Below are 19717 nucleotides of genomic sequence, written 5' to 3'. Positions count from 1 at the left end.
AAGAACAGATGACCCACCACCAGTTTGCAATCCTCATGCTTTATTCGGGCTGATTTGCCTCGGGTGGATTTCTCTCCAATCCTCATGACCCCAGAGCAGGCACAGGGGAGCTGATGAAATGACAGGAAGTTTCAGGTAATCGCTCCATGTACAAATTTCACTGGGCCGCGGCCGGTCAGGCTGGCAAGAGCCCTAATGAAAGCCGTCCGGTGCGTTGCACAAAGCATGCTTTGTCCAGCACCTCGTCCTTGCACCGTTCACTCAGGGAAACTGAAGCCTTCCGCTCGACACACATGCAGTGAGGCCTATTGCACCACCACTGCCCAATTTTTCAATTAACCCCTCTGTATCCACTGTTATAGTCTCTCCATTTTGACAGCAATGAAGATAGCGGATTGGGGGTGAAAGGAGTGGTGAGAGGTGATGAGAGGGGTGGGGCTGAAACCTAAATGAACTACCTATTTCCTCTAAAATTTCACCGTCTGAAGTAGGTAAAAGCCATCACACATCCATCTTGTCTAACACCGTGCTCTCGATACTTCATCAATTCACATTTGTGGCCCAGGTTGAAAAAAACAAATTTGAATGAAAGGCACCCATACTCAAGGATGCAGATCTTAAAACGACAAGAGGAAATTAGAAATGTTTGTTTGGCAAGACAAAGGGACATGTCATTGAGAATAACTCATCGGTGGTGGCAGTTTTCGCTTTTTTGAGTGAGGTGGGGGTGGCGGTGGAAAAGCACAATGAGGGCCACAGAGAAGTCCGAAAAATGGGAGTGTGAAAGGGAGGAAGAGAGAGAGGCAATTCTTTCAATTACAATGCTATTTTTTAGGGTCAAATTCTCATCAAGGTGCTGCACACAAATCACACACACACACCACACACACACCACACACACCACACACACCACACACACCACACACACACACACACACACACACACACACACACACACACACACACACACACACACATACGCACACATGTAGGTGGATACTTTGAGACATGGGAGGGCTTGGTTCTGCCTTGTGAAACCCGCATATGGAGATAACAACCAACGATACATACACACACACACACACACACACACACACACACACACACACACACACACACACACACACACACACACACCTGAACTTGAATTCAGACAAACACAACCGACGACATCAGGGAAAATGACATGACATCCGGGTACCGACGACACAATCTTGTGACATTGCTATTCTCTCCGCAGTCAGTAAGGCAATTAAGAGGAAACCTATCCCTTCCTCCCCTGGGACGCCAACCCACGGGGGCCCGTGCTCCATCTAAATGCTGAACATAAAACAAGGAAGCTGCGTGTACCATTCTTAAAGTCTTTCGATTAACTCGGCTGGGATCAGAAGCGAAAAGCAGACCTCACTAACTCAGTCAACTCTATAACCACAATGCCACTGGTTTTATTAGATACGTCATGAAAAAAAATTCATAATCCACATTTTCAAGTTCACTTGGTGCAGATGTCAAGCTCCCTCTGGACTGCTCAGTACACAGGTAAAGATACCTCTGGATCCCTCGGTACACACCTCAAACTTCCTTTGGACCACTCGGTACACGTGTCGAGCTCTCTCCCGACTGTTCAGTCCACACATTGAGCTCCCTCTGGACTGCTCAGTACACAGGTAAAGATACCTCTGGATCCCTCGGTACACACCTCAAACTTCCTTTGGACCACTCGGTACACGTGTCGAGCTCTCTCCCGACTGTTCAGTCCACACATTGAGCTCCCTCTGAACCGGTCTGTTCACATTTCAACTGTCTACCCGACTTCTCCCCAACTTCTCTCTCTGGACTTGATAGATGTTGGATTTTTATCGTCTGGTCCTCCACATTTTGGTCAAATTGAGTTGGGGTTCAATCATGACTCAGCACGCCGATGGTGCGGAGCTAAAGTCCAATCACTACCTGGCATGAGACATCGCACACGGGTGTGGAGCAAAATGATGTAATGGAAAACCCCACGTTGTGACATGGAGGTTGTGTCCAATCACAGCTTGGCACGTGACCTGACATACCAATTTTGACACCATACAGTCACACTTCTCCCACAATACACAATAAAAAACATCAGACAAAACATAAAAATACAATTCTGGTGCAGTGCTGGCAGTGGTGCGAGTATGTATTCCATTAGTGAATGTTAAAGATCCTACACTATCTTTCAAAAAGAGTAGACTAAGTACAATATGTACAATAAGTGAAAAAGGGATGTAAATATTAAAGTTTATTAAAGTTCAACAGCTGAAGAGCAAAATGGGATTTAAATATAGACAAAGGGAAAGTAAACTGATAGCCAGGGTTGATGGGGGTAGAAACATGACACTGGCATGATGAGCCACATCCCTGAGTCATACACAAGGAAATTCAGGATGTATGAAAAGGCAACTCTGTCCATCCAGCCCATGCTACACCCATCCCAAAAATAAAACATCATGAGATATATTCATTGGCCAATGGAAACAACCAGTGACAATGATGACAATAATAGACTTGCATGCCAGAAGTTGTGGGTTCAAGTCCAGCTAAAGGCAGTACAATTAAGGATTTGGTTTCTTACCTGAACTTCTGGCTCACCTGTGGGCCAAAACTTATGGTCTCACCATCTCAAAACTTGGTGGTGGTTCTTGAAGTCCATCTCTAGTACATTAACCTCATTTTTTTTTACTTTACTTTTGAACTATGGAGTAATGATGGACACTGCTCAGCTAATGCTGAGTGACAACTCCGTCTTTGTAGAAAAATGACCAGCCTATTGTTGAGAACACTACCCAACTCCTACTCTACCTCACTGCAAAGTCTCTCCAGCCCAAGAGCTTCCCTCTCACAAAGGTGGAGAAATTCCACGTTACGATCTTGACTTCTCCACTGTAACTGGAACTCACAGTATCAGCACTTTAATAAGGTTGAATGCATAAGTGCACCACTGCACTGCTTCTGTCTTGTTAATTGCCGGAATCCGAAGGATTTCGGCAATTACGTTGGTCGGTTGTGTGTGTCATTCTGTGTGTCTGTCTGTCTGTTTGTTTGTGTGTTTGTTTACCCTGTAGCAGCCACACCGTTTCAGCGACCATGGCCAAACTGGGTACAGACGTCGGCCATGGTCCAACTTAGACGCTTGTCGTTTTTGGTGAATCTTGGTCAAAGGTCAAGGTCAAGGTGACCGAAAAAACCGAAATTCTTATTTTCGCAATAATGTCCGCTAAAATGGTCGTATCGACTTCAAACCAAATCCAAAATGTGCATCTTCCAATACTGCATCCAACCATATGTCTCATTGGGGTGTCACACCAACACCCTTCTTTGCGGTCAGGGGTCGAATGTCAGGGGGGGGTCGGGGTCAAAACTTTAAAATTGCGATAAAAACGCCATTTCAAGTCCGATTGACTTCCAAGTTATGATCATGACCAAACTAAGTGCTATAACTCATTAAACAATAGCACTATCGACTTATAAGAACCAAATTGATTTCCAGGTTTTTGTTTTTTCAGAGATCATGGAGATATGACAAAGTTATTCCGGCAATTCCTTGCTCAACGAGCAATTTCATTTCCACCTTTGCCTCCAAGTCCACATTACCACCAAGGCACTTTGCATGTTGTGGAAGCCTGCATAGCTCTCTCACTGAAAGCTAAGTGTGATCACCACTCAGCGACTGTTTCGCCTTGGCTGTCAACAATCACCTCTCCTTCGACTTGCTCTTTTCGGCTCTTGCTCCTTGTCTTCTTCAACTCCCAGCATCCTCCTATTTGGACTGACAACTTTCATTAGTTCTTCCTCTACGAATCTTTCTCCTTAATTTTAATTTATTACTTCCCCTTGTTATTTAGCTTTCCCTGCTGGCCCACTGCATTGTTGATGGTTATTGTTGTTGGTTATTACCCTTGCCAGAGGAGATAGTACTGCAGTATAGCAAACCAATTGTTCAACTTTTCATAAAAGCACCAAAATTGGTACATACGTTGACTCATGTATTCTGAACAATTCTGGATATGGAGCCACTCGAGATTTTTCCTTGGTCAGCTTTGACCAGCTGACCTTGCAGAAGTTGACCAGCCTCCTGAGGACTTCGAAGACTGGTGCCATGAGAAAGAGAACAGCTCTCCCCAGTTTTTGTACTGGGCAACAGTCCTGGATCTGGAGCTCTCCATCCTAATCTACGTGCAATCTCTGAGAGAGGGAGATTTCATCATGTACCTGGATGCTCTCACTGAGATAGTCCCATGGTTCTTCATGCTGGACCATATAAACTATGCCCGGTGGATACTGGTCCATCTGCGTGACATGGTGGCTAGAGTGATCATAGAGTTTGAGGAGGCGAACATGCATCCAAATGCCAATGAGGAGACATGTCACCATGAAGAAAATACTGGCTCAAAATATTTGAATACGCCTTTTCATGGTCAATTTACTGAATTTTACACTTTCCTTATATCTACCACCAATACAATAAGAAAATAAGAGCATATAGCCAATTTCGCTAAAGTAGAATGGCGGCCATTTGGGAAAATGGTCACCGAAGCTGACCAAGGCACAATCTCGGGTGGCTCCATATCGAGAATTGTTCGGAATACATTATTCTACATGTGTACCAATTTTGGTGCTTTTATGCAAATTTGAACAATTGATCTGAAATATCAGACTATGCTGCAGGACGAAGAGGGTATTGCATTTGGGTCCGTTTGTCTGTCTGTCTGGTTGTTTGTTTTTGTTTGACTGCACAGAGCATAAGTGTAGTTTTTCTCTGCAACCGCTTGTCGGATTGACACAAAATTTTCACCATAGGAGCGACTACTCATGTCAAATGTTTTAATGATAATTATGACGTCATTGGTCATGTGTTGTGGCAGCCATGTTGGAAAAAAGGAAAAACTTTGGACTTCTGTATCTCCGAAAAAATTGAAGCTTGGCACATTGCAAGTACTCCTCATGAGGAATAACACTGATTTTTGTATAATGTCATTGGTGCCTTCATTGTGACGTCACAATTGCATATGAAGAATGCTACATCCAATCAGCATGAAAATTTTTGAGGATCTGGGATATATTGGTGGACAGAAAAAAATTGATGATGTCATTGGTCACATGGTTCGGCAGCCATATTTTATATTTTGAAAAAAACTTTCAAAAATCTTTTTCGCTGAAACGGCTGAACAGACCAAGGCAAAACTTTAGAGCTATGACCGCCCATTCATAAGGAACAAAACATTCCCACTTATGACATATGTCACATGATTTGACAGCCATATTGTATTTACCCTAAAAACTTAAAAAAACCTTCTCCAGATCGGCTGGACAGATCGAGGGAAAACTTCACACACGTTCCCCAAACCTTGGGGATACCAGGTTGTTCATGAATAATTGATAGGTCACATGGTCTGGCAGCCATATTGGATTGAATTTTTTTTTTTAATTTTCTTTCTTTTGAACCACTTAATTGATCGACATGAAACTTCAAATTATAATCTAGTAGTGATGGGGAATATATGCTTTAAATTTCAACCTGATCAGACGCATGGTGTGGCTGGCATAATTATTTAATTTTTTGAATCTGGGTTCTTTTTTATTTTTATTTTCAATGAGGCTCACTTGGTTGTGCCTGGATGGGTTTGAGGGTAGAGGAGTAGCAGCTGAAACCCAAATCAAATCTAGGTTCCTCCTGATGACTTCATCTTTGCTTTTTGTTTGGTTGGGTTCCTTCTGATGACTCCAATGCAGTCCTGTACCTACAGTATTTGGTCTTCCATTTGATTTGAATTGAATTTATTTTAATCCCATTCTGAATTCAAATGAATAATTATACATCATGGGTCAGGGTCAGGTGTTCAATCAAAGCGGAGTTGCATCAAAGCGGGACGTCTTGGTACCCAGCCATCACTGCCAGCAGTTAGTATAAAGTGGTAGTTCTAGTTTGTCAAATACTAATTACATAACACACCAGGACACAAACACCACACAAATCACACAACACAAAACTACGTAGGCACCACACAAAACAATTCCTGGTGAGGGTCTGCAATCTCTGATTGCTCGTTTTCTTGATCATATGCTGTGCTCTTTAGTTTACCACACAATTATGTTTGTGTATAAAAAAAATTTCATGTATAATCAAGGTGGTGTTACTTGTTTGCTTCCGTGGTGAAATTAGAGTCTAAATGAAACAATTTAGGAGGTTCAGAGAACAAGTATCCAATTAACTGGTTTTGGTTATGAGGCTGGCCATTGGGACATTGCAAAGTGCTGGCCAGAGGTGTGTGATGTTACATCTATTACTAATAAGAAAAGTACCCATCTGTGTGTCACGCTTCATTCTAAAGGGTTCCTGCTGTTGTATGATTGTAAAATTGGTAGCATTGGAAAGTTAATGATCAATGCTTGGAAAAAAAAATTGTGTCCTTTTAATCTTAAGTTGGCATGTTTTAAAATCCCTGCTTTAACAAAATGAATAAGAAGAAGCAGACCCTCAAGCTTTCATGTTACGCTTGCTGCTGTTGTAGAATAATAAAAATGGTACCTTGGAAAGGATAATAATCGAAATACTTGGTTGGAAAGCTAATAATTGATTTACTTGGAAGAAATTTTTGTGTCCGTTTAATCAAAAAGATGTCTGTTTTTAAAGCCCTGTTTTTCCAGGATCGAAGAAGAAGAAGAAAAAGAAGAAGAAAAAGGAATGGGAGCTACATGCAGCTGTTCCAACGGTAACATTTGTTATTCCATGACAGTAGGAAGCCTTTACAAGGACATGGAAGGACCACACAAAATTATAGATAGTAATATTCCTCAAAGCAATAAAAAAATATATAAAAGTACACAGGAGCACACAAACAACAACAACAACAACCACAGCCACAACAGCAGCAACACACAACTACATGCTATAAAAGATTCATTTTTCGCATGTTTCAAATTCATTTCACATCCTCATTGCGATTCACAGATGGACATGCAATGTGTTTGTGAAGTACAACACGCTGTCTTTTGATTAAGCCCTTCAGTGAATCGACAGGTAGCCATGCTGAACTCCACCAATACTAATGAGCAGTAGTCTACAAACTTACCTTTTGCCAATTATTTTAACCCGTATAGTGTTTCCTATGCATTGCTGACACATGCTGCCGATGAGAAAGTGTGTAGGTGATGGCTCTTCTTACCAGATTTTGCTCTTATGATATCACAACAGTAAAGAATGTGTAATTCCCTGAACAAAGTAATAGCATTGTATGGAAAATTTACCAAACATCCCTTCATTGTACATACGTTATTACACATAAAATGATTATGCCTCTGGAAATGATATACTGTAGAAATGCTGAAAAGGTAGGTCAACTACGTAATCAAACGATATGGTTCATAGAACAGAATACCCCACACAGTGTTTAGGTATGTACTTCAATTTTAATAAAATGATGACTTTAAATATCGTTTATTTTAAACTCCAGAAGTTTAGCGCCACTGAAGCTGTCTTGTACATCACTCTTATACACTGTAATAAGACGACATTGAGTCACAGTTTAGGAGATGGAAGCTTTATTGATCACCATAGAATGCAGCGTCAATCAGCATCATATGTATCCTGCTCTCGGCGGCCTCTTATTCACCCCAATACTGTACCATCTCTCATTCCACCTCCTCTCATGCTATATATCAAGATATATAGCATAGTTCTTGGAAGTATTATGAAGGTGACTTGTGTTCTACAACGTTCAAGTATATAATTCAATTTAAATTTAAAAAAGGTTTGAAGGCAGATTAAAAAAATTAATTCTGGGTTTTACCACCATTTTACGCAGTGTCTACCACACCACCTTATCGACCACATTACATTAGTTCTTCGTGCCTGCTATTTGTTGGTTCACGAGCGCCAGCCAGAGTGACCACGATATTCGTTATGTCTATCTGTCTCTCTGTGTGTCTGTGTGTCTGTCTGTGCAGAGCATAACTCCGTGCACTTTGATCCGATCTTGATGAAACTTGGTTATGTGTTCGATATCAATGTCTAGTTGTGTTTTCCTGGATGAGGGCATGCGACGCCCATTGTGGGCGGAGCCACGCCCAAAAAATAGCCATTTTTAGGGGGTAGTCGGATTAAAAATCTATCTTCTCCTAGAGAATTCACTGAATGGAATGGGTTCTTCGGTATTTGAATGGCAAAATGAATTATCTAAAACTTGTCGTTGTCCGATTTTTCATTTTGTCCCAAGGTTAAGGTCACAAGGTCAAAAACTTAGAAAATTGAGAATTTTGACATAAAAATCATACGACCGCCCAAACTTTGAGAGCGAGGATGGAAATATTTTTATGCATAATGTTGAGGTCATTCCCCACCTAAAGTCTTCAAACCATTTTGCTCCATTTCGAACACCTTGCCCGTGGCGCCCCATTCAAGTTTGTTTTTACGCTGATTTAATCAAAGTATGGATAATCCGAGGAGTGCGAAATGCCATATAGCCTATATGACGTTATATTGTTCCTGGAATGTTCCAGAGGACGTTTTGCACCAAAGATCATAATCCTTGACCTTTGACCTTTAAAGGCCACAAAGGTCAAATTTTCAAAGTTGTGGGAATCGAACTGGGTTTTCGACCTTCTTCGACGAACTAACTCCAATAAGCTATAGCACGTATCCTGTTTCCTTATTTTAATATCCACAATATTGTTTTGTGACCTTTAAAGGTTCTGCAAAGGTCAAATTTTGAAAGTTGTCGAACGAAACCGGTTTTTCGACATTTTGCAGCTAATAACCTGTCACTCGTACCACATCATGTTGATCATTTTTATAACTTGGTCAAAAATTATCACATTGTCTCATCCTTGACTTCTGAAACAATCTACATCGTCAAATACCACTCGTGAACCATTGTCGTCTTCAGACTTGTTTCCTTTATAACGTCCTTAAAAACAGTAAATTTCCTGTTTGGAATGATTTTAAATTTTGTTTGACTGGCAGACAGGCATGCAGAGTAAAAATATTATCTCACTCCTCTTTGTGCATGTGCGATCGAGACAAATTCAGAGACAAAGTATTGTAAAACAGCAAACTTGTCTTCCTATTTATCTTCCGATTCATGTTTAAAATATAACAATCAATTTAAATAAGTTGTTCCTCGATCATAAACTGATAAGACAGACACACAGACAGACATGAACCAATTGCTTAACCATGCTTTTTGCTTCGCGTACACGGGGTAACAATGTTACCTGCATCACAGCAATATTTTCTTTCTTGCTTGTAATATGCACATAACGAAGTGTTATCCTTCAAAATGCCATTCTTCCACAAAGAAGACGGTGACTGTATGTCTGGTTTCACTTACAGAGTAATGCGTAAAAAATTAGAGGGATTTCAGGGTATGTTTTCAGGCATTGCTCATAATCAACCATTATAACAACCAAATTCCATTCTGGATTTCACACTTCCATTGTAAAAGTGATGCAACTTTATTCCTGTCCAATTTTGCACCCTAATTATCATGCATTATCCAGATTATAAACAATCATTTGAGGAATATCATGTTAAAGGAATATCATGTCAACTTTTGCAGTACAAAAGAATAACCAAGTTGCTGTGCTCTCATATCCAAGGTAGCTGGCTGGCATCATGACGAAGTGAAATGGCAGGAAGGAATTCAATGGTCAGTGTGAGAAGCATGTTGCACATGGTATGAGGGGATCGAACAGGGGTTTGTCTGATAACAAGAGGCCGGATGCATCAAGCACAGAGTGGTCGCACACCGAAACCCATTAAGTACATCAGGCACTTATCTGTAGCATTTTGTGTCAGTTTGATTGTTGCTATTCTTTTTGCACAATCATGTCACTTCCACTCCCATGTGGCCAGAGATACTTTGATATTATCGGTGCACATCGTCTCACAATGCCGAGTGGGGAGGAAGAAGGTAACGTGTATTTTGATAGTACAGCAAGTGGTCTCTCTATCAAGCATGAGGTCACCTTAATAGGCACTGCTGATGAGCAGACATCCAGAAAACTGCAGCTCCAATGCCTGATAGTGAGTCTGGGGTGCAGTGAGAGCAGGAATAGCTGTACTGCTAACCCGGCAGCCATCAGCATCCATCGCGACTAATGGAAAGTGATTCCTGGCTGAGAGTCACTCTCCCTCCCTCCCTCAATCTCTCTGTCTGTGAATATCAGAGTAACTGTAATGGGTCTGTGCCATGGGCACCTTTACTGTCTGCATGCAGCTGCATGCGTGCACCTCGCTTTAACGTCAAAACTGCTCAGGAAATGGGGCTTGCATACATGCCAAGTTAAGGTTCATGAAACCCAGAGAGAGAGAGAGAGAGAGAGAGAGAGAGAGGGGACAACAGAACGTGTTTCTATTAGGAACTTTACGTGAGCTTTATGTGTCATACATGGTGGTATGATGCATCTTACGCCTGTAAAAAAATTCGGTATTTTAATCTTGACCCCTTTGTTCCTAAACATCTTCCATTAAAGTATAAAATATCAATAAGAATTGGAGATTCTGCAAAGTATCATTGACAAAGAGAAGTAGTTGGAGACTTCCCTGAAGATGACAAAATCTGATTTTGTTTAAAAAAAAAAGAAAACAGGCAAAAAAAAAGAGGGACAATTAAGACATAATTTCAGATTTAAACTAGAATGGCACTCAGTAAAGCACATACCTAGGCCAGGCTGAATAGTTTACGTTTTGTACCCTACTGATGTGGGCTGGATCTGCATCTGCACCTGAACCACAATCTAATCGGCTTGTTCTTGTCACCTACCAAACTCATCCACCAAGTTTTGTCATGACCCATCCAAAACTTTTGGAAATATCATGTTATATACTCGTATATATAGTTTTTGGCCTTATCTCTCAGTTATGAAGAATCACTTTATGAATTTATAAATTCACGGATCTGGATCTTCACCAAAAGCGAATCAATTCGTCCTTGTCATGCACCCAACCTGTCCAAGTTTCATCCGAATCCGTCCATAATTTTTGAGATATCCTGCTCATAGACGGACAAACAGACAGACAGGGGTGAAAGCATAACCTCCATCCACCTTTGGTGGTGGAGGTAAAAATAAATTTTGAAGTCATGGTTTATGGAAGAGTAAAATTGAAGAGGTACTGAATTAAAAATCAACATCAGAAAATCTTCAACTGATACTTCAAGGACAATAAACAAAGTTAACTGCTTGGAGAACCAAAGTAAAGTTCAAGTACGATGATTTAATAAAATTTAGCCGATGTTGAGGGCATAATGAAGAGGTTCGCAAAGTTCAACACAAGGCCCAAGAAGACTGGATGCAGCCTAATCCTCGTTTAACATTTCAATTGTTTTTCCTGTATTCTCTTGGAAAGAAAAGACTTGGGGCATTGTAGAGAAGGGAAGATATATTAACATTATAGTGCTACTGTAGAATGCACACTGATGAAGAATCTTTTTCAAAGGTTTTGTTAAAGAATTAGAACATAGAGTCAGCACAAAAACATGGTCGGCTAAATCTTGATGAGAACAATAATTTCAAGATGAAAAAATGTGCTTGATTGGTCAACAAACAATTGTTGTGAACATGAAGATTAGAACAATTACAAGACAAATCAATATTCCTACGAAGCATTTGTCAGAGATAAATGAAAACAAAAACTGGAACAGTTGCATCGATAACTTGTAGCTCAGCAGTATGTTTTCAAGAAAGTTATCCAAGTAAATGAAGCTGCAATTGGGGCTTATGCTTCGCAAAGAGGTTCGTGATGGTGAGTTATGAAATACTGTATTATGAAGGTGTCTGAAAGGACACTCTCATGCAGAGTAGAAGATGTTAGAAATGATCTTCAGAAGCAATTTCAAGAAAAGTAGGGAAGCTTGTGGCATAAGCACTGACATCATTGATTCTGTTCACCTCCATATTTTTGGTCCAAGATAGAAGAATGACATTTTGTAGGAACTCCTCATTCTCATAGATCTCAAAGATGGAAATAGAGTAATGGACATCTTTTACGCACTGTGATGTGCATTAGATGGAAGCAATATGACGTTGTCATTTTTCATTGGTTCACAACAGATGGCGCACCAGTTATGACAGGAGGAAAAACAGGTGTTGTGGCATTCTTAAACAGGAAAGTTATAGAAGATTGAGTTATGCACAGTACATTATTAATTACCACTATATTATTGAATTAATCAGGAAGTGCTCAAGATGGTGCATGCCATAAATGTCATAGTCATATGTTTGAATGCCATTAAAAACAGAGGCTTGAATCATTATCAATTTAAGTCCTTGGAGAAATTTTAAACAGTGTGGAGAAGTCTATTTCACAGCAGTTTGATGAATGAACAGAGGTGTCACTCTGAAGCATTTCTTTCTTCTGAAAGATTTTGCTGAATTTATGAATAATAAAAAACACTTAACTCATCGAAGCAATACTACATGGCTGTATGACCATTTTATTAGATGATATCACCAGTCTTCTGGAATAAACTGAATCTGAAACTGCAAAGTCATGGAAAGTTGGTATCTACTCCATTCAACAGCGTGAAGTCCTTTGTGGGGAAACTCTGCAGAAGTTCAAATCTCGCTCAGCTGTTGAATTAATACCAGGTGGGGTAAACTCGGCCTGTCATCTTTCCGAGGTTGGCAAAATAAGTGCCAGCATGCTGGTATACTGTGTCGGAGTGGCGATTGTATCCAATAGCCAAGGAGACTGCTTAAGCAGCACCAACGCTCTGCACAGAGTATGGTCCCAATCTTCTCCTCCTCCTCTGCAGAAGCATCTGAAGGATTGCAATGTTGCCCATTTGCCAGTATTCCAAAAGCTCCTGGAAGAGGAATTCATGTGCAAGAACAAACACCTTCAGATTCTTGAACAGTTGTGGGAAGAATTCAGCTGGCATTTCTGGGATTTCAGGTCCATTTCATTTGAGAAGGTTCCTAGCATTTGAGGAAGCTCTTACCATTTTTCAAAATCCCTTTGTGCGTAAGCCAAAAATGGTTCAATGTATCGGAAGTTAGAGCTTATTGACTTGCATAGAAGATTTTGAGTGCTCCAATGGAGGTTTGAGGTGTATCTATAATTTGTTGATTTTTGATGTACCATACTCTTTACAGAGTGTTGGTGCAGCCAAAGCAATTTCTTGGAAAGGGAATTCTAATGGGTGGTTATATACGTTTAGCTGACTGCCTGTTGCAGTATTGCTTGCAAAAAAAAGTAAGATTTTGATGGCAAAGCACCTCTATATCCAATGTTTTTGGTTTTCAAAGCACTTCTCTATAGACAACATTTTTGATTTTCAAAACATTTCTCTATAAACAACATTTCTGGATTTTTCTCCTCGACCTCCGGACATGAGGCTGCCAGTGTCACAGATAACTTTGCAGTCTGACAGCCTGTGCCCACGGTTAGAATCACCAAATCTAGCAGGGTTCTCGCTCTTTAGTTACATGTTACCTTACCTTTGGCTTGGCAACCTGAACTAGAGGCCATGCCCCCCCCCCAACAGCCACCCATCTATTTATTATGTACAACTGAACGAACCGTAGATGGCTGTTGGCTAATCACAGAGCCATTCGGTGGGGTATAACTTCCCACTTATCTATGCTGACACATTAAATCTGACCAATGGAGGAAAGGAAGGAAGCAAGCAGGTCAGAAAAATTTAAAAGTTCAGCAAGTACATATATTCAATCAGGACAATAAAGCAACAGTTATTTAATCAGTGATGGCATGTATTTACAATGGCAATCATGAGCAAGTTTTTACAATGCATGGATTGAAATCACAAAAGAAATGCACAATTAAGATACATGAGAAAAGTGATTTATCTGAGCACTTGCAGAGTCCACTTGTACAGTCCAATCGACAGCTAAACATAGCACATGACACCATCAATCATCTGGGAAGGTAGACGAGCGTATGAGAAGAAGGTAGACGAGCGTATTAGAGGAAGAGTGGAGTATTGGATCAACTCGTAGTTTCCCAGACACAGACAGTGCATGCCTATGTTGGGACCAAAGTGAAGGAGGGGAAGGGTGTGGTGGAGAGGGATATTGGGAGTGTTAATGTGGTGTCGGAATGCTGTGTGAAGTGGTTGGAACCATCAGGTTCAAAAGTTTTCATGCAGCTGTCTGCCTTTGGACTCTTGCGCTAGCCCGCTCATTGGGCAGTGACTCATGCAGGCAAGTGATAGCTCATTCAGTCAGAGTCTTGTGCCGGCACAACACAGGTAATGCCAGCTCCATCAGGTAGTAGGTTCGTTCCCTCTCAGTTGTTATGTTCCCCAGTGGCTCCGCTTGTCCACCCGCATGCTTCCTTTTTATTGGGGCCAGTGCAGTCGTGGTTTGAGGCTCTTTCCACTCGCTCATGGTTTCCTGGCTCATCGAGTCTTCGAATGTCATCAAGAATGAACCACAGCAACTGATGGGACGCTTTTCTTTCTGGAAGAATCGGTACTTTCAACATGCGTGCTGTGAGCGTGCAATTCTCTAATGTGCATGTAATGTGTGTTTTAAATGAAGGGTTTTTATAAATGAAAGGAATTTGTCAGTTTGAGAAGTGAGGGGGTGAGGGCATGACGAGGAATCACAGTATGAAGGGTGAAGATGTTGTAGAGAATTAGAGGTTCGGGGAGAGGAGCACAGCACAGCAGGGGCACAGAATACTGGATACACTACTGGATGTGAAGGTGGATGGAGTGTGGATTGTAAGTTATATGAAGGGGGAAATACCGAGCTAAATCCACACAATGCATTTGTCCCTCATGCCTACAAAACAACGGGAAGCAAGTCTATCCTGATGATATAAATTAAAGATATAACTGTTGCTGGGAACTGCTATGTGTATCCAAATGCATGGGAGTCTTTTTCCATCACCACAACAATACAAATCGCTCAAAATTGCAATCAGTCAGTGGGTTGGGAGTGTGTTCCATTACCAAGCAGCTTGTAGAGTGCTCACCAAGTGGTTTATTAAGCACTCAAGAAAGCACTTCATTCAAAACCGTTTGGTAAAGCTGCTTGGTAATGGAACACACTCCTACAGTAGCTGATCATTGATGATGACACTTCTGTGTTTTCACACTACTCAGCCTTGACAACTCTGGCTAATGACAAACAAAAACCTTCATTCATTATACAAATTGCTCATCTATTCATTTGGTCATGTATTGCCCAGACTGCTGGTTCGATCCATTACAAAAAACAAAAAAAACCCAGCTTGTGTACATGAAGAAAAAACATGCCTAATTGCCTCTTGCTTCCGTGCATATATAATACATTGTGGTTATACAGCTCGGATAATTCAAATTGTGAATATGAGACTTCCGAAAAGGTCCTACACTTTCCAGAAAACCAACATGGTGGACGCAGATTTTCTTCCTAACCGTTGTGGGTGCAGTCAAGCTAGCTCTCCAGCCAATGGGTTCAAAGGCTTCTTACGCATGCAGCTTCATTACATTTTTAATACATGTTTGCTTTTAAACTTTTATAATAGCCAGTTACAACCTTCATGGGCAGACAACATTGCCAAAATGACTTGACCGGCTGACATCTCAGTATTCCCTGCAGAACTAAGTTCATTATAAGCCACTCAGAGCTCATTACCTAGTGTTTAAGCCGGCTTTCATCCAATGTATCATGGAGTAAGGGTACCCACTCTAGACTGGTGCAGCTGCTTCCCATCGTGGTCACCTAGAGACAATAGTCTAAGCCTCTCTGTGTATTCCAAGCCTCTCTGTGCTTTGGTATATCGCAGGCAGGTTCATGGACTCTCAGTTTTCTACCGCCTCACTGCTGGCTTTACTCCTCCTACCCTCCCATTGATCCTTCATTTCTCAGCCTGCTAAGGTTGCACACATTCTTTCAGAATCTCACACTTGGCTACTCTTCCCAATCCAAAGCTAAATGCTCACCGCCGTTCCTTCATGCCTCGGTTATTTTGTCTATGGGACTGACTCCCTGTGTTTGTTGTCTTGTGTCTTTCCATCCAGTACTTCAAGAGTGCTGAACATTGTCACTTCATACTTTTGCAAATACCGCCCACCCTCTTCAACTCTCAGTGACCCCTCACCCACCCTTTCCTTTCTGCCACTCATCCACTCATGTGTGATGTCTTTGTCTCCATGTTCCCCTTTGATCCTCTGTCAGAATCTGCTGCTCCATCTTATAGCTCTTCTATGAGTCTAGATTTCTGAACACAAAAAAATTAGATATTCTAGCAGTATTGTATTCATTTGCAGAGACCAAGTTCCAATAAGGTCTTCGTTTGAGTGTTTGTTTGCTTGTTTTTTGGGGGGGGGAGGGGGAAGGAGTGCTTCAGACTGATGTGTCCATGGTATGCATGAGGGATTGGGACAGGGTTCCAAAAATCATGGAATACTTGTGCGATAAACAACATATGCAGGTCCCTTGTTTGTACTTTCAACAAAGTTGTTTGAAATATTAACATACTGTTATGACATAGCATTTATTTGAGAAAGACTTATTTGCATGGATAGTGGAATAAATAAAACTATAAACGGCCAAAAAAAAAAAAAACTGCCAAAGACTGAACAGCAGAAAAAAAAAATCTGCAGCTTGATTGCTGAGACAATTTGGACCTTTCCATGGTATAAAGATAGGATGGTTTGCAAAAGGCCAGCGAATTATTTTAGGCAATGTGTTACCTGTTGCCTGATATTACTAAGCGATATTACAAGGAGATGATTGACCTGTAGGAGGAATTTCCTCCTGGCAGCTTCCAAATCAGCTACATTCTCCTCGCCTATAAAAACACAGAAAGTCCCAAAATATACAAGGTTAGCCAGCACTGCTGAACTAAAATGAGCACTGTACGGAGGAGTATTAGAGGAACACCGTTGCAGAATTCTTATTCAAATATTTCCTGTATAATAGGTTGTACTGTTTTCATTGTCTTGTTCCTCCAGGTATGATTAGTGAAGTTTTTGTTTTGGAGAGATATATTTGAAGGGCTGACTATTAATTCACCTTTATAGTAGCTATCAGCAATGTTCCAAAGCAGTTGTGATCTCACTGAAATAAGAAGTGCCAGTAGCTACAATGCCCTGTAATTCTCTTGTTTATAACCCTAAGTGTTGCTGCCTTCAGGCTGATGCATTCATTCCGAGTGAAAGCAGATGAGTGCAAATTGCGTTTTGTGAGAGCTTAACATAGTTTCCGCATAGCACATTCACTATGTATATTTAGGGAGGCAGAGAGGTCCCGGGTGAGATAAAGGACAGACATTGTGGTGAAAGAGGAAACGAGAAGTTTTAAAATAGTAAACTGTTGAAAAGGTACAGCAATAGCAATGGAAGATATTATTTTGGCCACAAGTGATAACAGGGAACTGTGAAGTATGAATGATCGATATTAAAAAGAAAAGGTTTTAATCCACTTAAGGAGCTTAAACAATATATGCAGGGCATTAAAAAAAGTTATAAAAACAACACATTATAGGTCCACAATATGCAAACTTGATATTTTCCTCTGAATACAAAAGTGTATATATTTACCGCGTACACGCAAAGCAAAAAGTGGGATTAAGCAATTGGTTCACTTTGTCTGCGTGTCTGTCTGTCCACAAACGTCAGTTTATGATTGAGGAACAACTTAATTTTAATTGAATCTTATATTTTGAACACGAATTGGAACATGAATCGGAAAATATGAAACATATGAAACCAGTATTTTTGCAGTAAAGGACCTTGGCTCTGAATTTGTCCCGATCGTGCATGTGCAGAGAAGAGTGAGAAACCTTTATTAGTCTATCTGCCTGTCTGGCAGTCAAACAAAATTGAAAATCATTCCAAACAGGAAACTTACTGTTTTTAAGGATGGCGTCATGGACACGAAGAACAAGCATGAACAACTAATATAACTTGTTAAATAAGGTCGTGTAAAAGAAGCAACATCAATGACGATAAACTTCAGAATTTTTTTTCTACAACCTTTAAAATCTTTATTTTATTTCAAGCTATCTATACCTATAAAAGGCAAAAAACAAAATATCTCTCTCTCTCTCTCTCTCTCTCTCTCTCTCTCTCTCTCTCTCTCTCTCTCTCTCTCTCTCTCTGTCTCTGTCTCTGTCTCTGTCTCTGTCTCTGTCTCTGTCTCTGTCTCTGTCTCTGTCTCTGTCTCTGTCTCTGTCTCTGTCTCTGTCTCTGTCTCTGTCTCTGTCTCTCTCTCTCTCTCTCTCTCTCTCTCTCTCTCTCTCTCTCTCTCTCTCTCTCTCTCTCTCTCTCTCTCTCTCTTTCTTTCCATCCATCCTTGCACATTGCTCCACTGCACAACACCAGGACGCACGAGTTCTTCCAGTAAACCGTTCCTGGTTAAACTACCAAAATCCAGGTTGTCACTGCACACCTCAACTCTTCCATTTGTCGCTTCTCCCGTCGATAGAACACTCACTGTCTTCCAGAGAATATATATTGCGTCTCCCTCTTCCCTCCAGGGTTTCAAGCAGGCAGTGCAGATCGCCATCTTGGGTATCCCCCATCCTGACCCATGATCATTGTTTACCCCCATTAACCCTTCTCTCTCTCTCTTTCTCCCCCCATATCTCTCTCTCTCTCTCTCTCTCTCTCTCTCTCTCTCTCTCTCTCTCTCTCTCTCTCTCTCTCTCTCTCTCTCTCTCTCTCTCTCTCTCTCTCTCTCTCTCTCTCTCTCTCTCTCTCTCTCTCTCTCTCTCTCTCTCTCTCTCTCTCTCTCTCTCTCTCTCTCTCTCTCTCTCTCTCTCTCTCTCTCTCTCTCTCTCTCTCTCTCTCTCTCTCTCTCTCTCTCTCTCTCTCTCTCTCTCTGTCTCTCTGTCTCTCTGTCTCTCTCTCTCTCTCTCTCTCTCTCTCTCTCTCTCTCTCTCTCTCTCTCTCTCTCTCTCTCTCTCTCTCTCTCTCTCTCTCTCTCTCTCTCTCTCTCTCTCTCTCTCTCTCTCTCTCTCTCTATGTTCTATGTTCTATGCACGGTCACATCTTTTAAGTTACAAAATCAACTTTGTGTGTGGGTAACATATGCTATGTGCTGCAGCCTCACACTGTGGTGTGGGGGGCAGGATGGGGCGTAAATTCTCCATGTAAATGTGTACCCTGTAGTGCCACATCATGGTGGTGGCAGAGGTTATTACAATTTCCTTTTCTACATGGGGGCAACACTGAGGTTAAAGCACTCCTCTCATGGGTAAATTTATCCTCCTTCCCTCCCCCCCCTCCCAAATGGCAAGCTCTCAATCAATATTCGGTCTTACTGTTCAACCGCCATTGCATTGGTAAATGAATCCCCATTGTTACATACCAAGGCAGCATGTAGTTATGCCTGCCCCCCCCAGGGGGAGGGGTCAGGAGAGCTCCATGGATTGAGAAAGGGGCAGGAGAGCCAGCGAGATGGAGGGGTGGGGGGAGGCAGAAGAGCTCCATGGACTGAGAAGGGGCAGGGGAGCCGGCAGTGCAGAGGGGTGTGGTGAATGGTTTAAAACGGTGCGTTTCGGTGATGCTGGTTTGGGTTAATATAAAACTAGAAAGCGCCTGCCCATACTGTCCTCGCAAAGCCCGTCTGCATCCACTTTTAGAAAAAATAAAATGAGGCGGTGAATGGAGCGATGAGGGGGACATTGTTAGTGAGATATTCATCACAGAATTTTTAGCTGCTGAATTGCAAATCGTTACCCTCATAACAAAAGTGCCCAAGTCATTTTTCCAGTTTTGAGAAAAACACAAAA

At 41.4% G+C, this 19717-nt stretch overlaps 1 long non-coding RNA gene across 2 annotated transcripts in view; it reads right to left on the bottom strand.

The window, feature by feature from the left end:
- Nucleotides 1–13722: 13722 nt before the first annotated feature.
- Nucleotides 13723–19717, bottom strand: part of LOC147010783 (uncharacterized) — a 19800-nt gene continuing 13805 nt past the window's right edge. For both annotated transcript variants that reach the window (XR_015052531.1, XR_015052530.1), the window contains one exon: nt 13723–14448. This is a non-coding gene — a long non-coding RNA (uncharacterized LOC147010783). The remainder of the gene's footprint in view (nt 14449–19717) is intronic.

The sequence above is a fragment of the Eptatretus burgeri genome, chromosome 16 (genome assembly GCF_056783735.1).
Source record: "Eptatretus burgeri isolate ZD-2024b chromosome 16, Ebu_testis_v1, whole genome shotgun sequence".
In the NCBI taxonomy this organism is placed as follows: domain Eukaryota; kingdom Metazoa; phylum Chordata; class Myxini; order Myxiniformes; family Myxinidae; genus Eptatretus; species Eptatretus burgeri.
The sequence above is the reverse complement of the archived record's forward strand: the minus strand, read 5'-3'. Positions and strand labels throughout refer to the sequence as shown.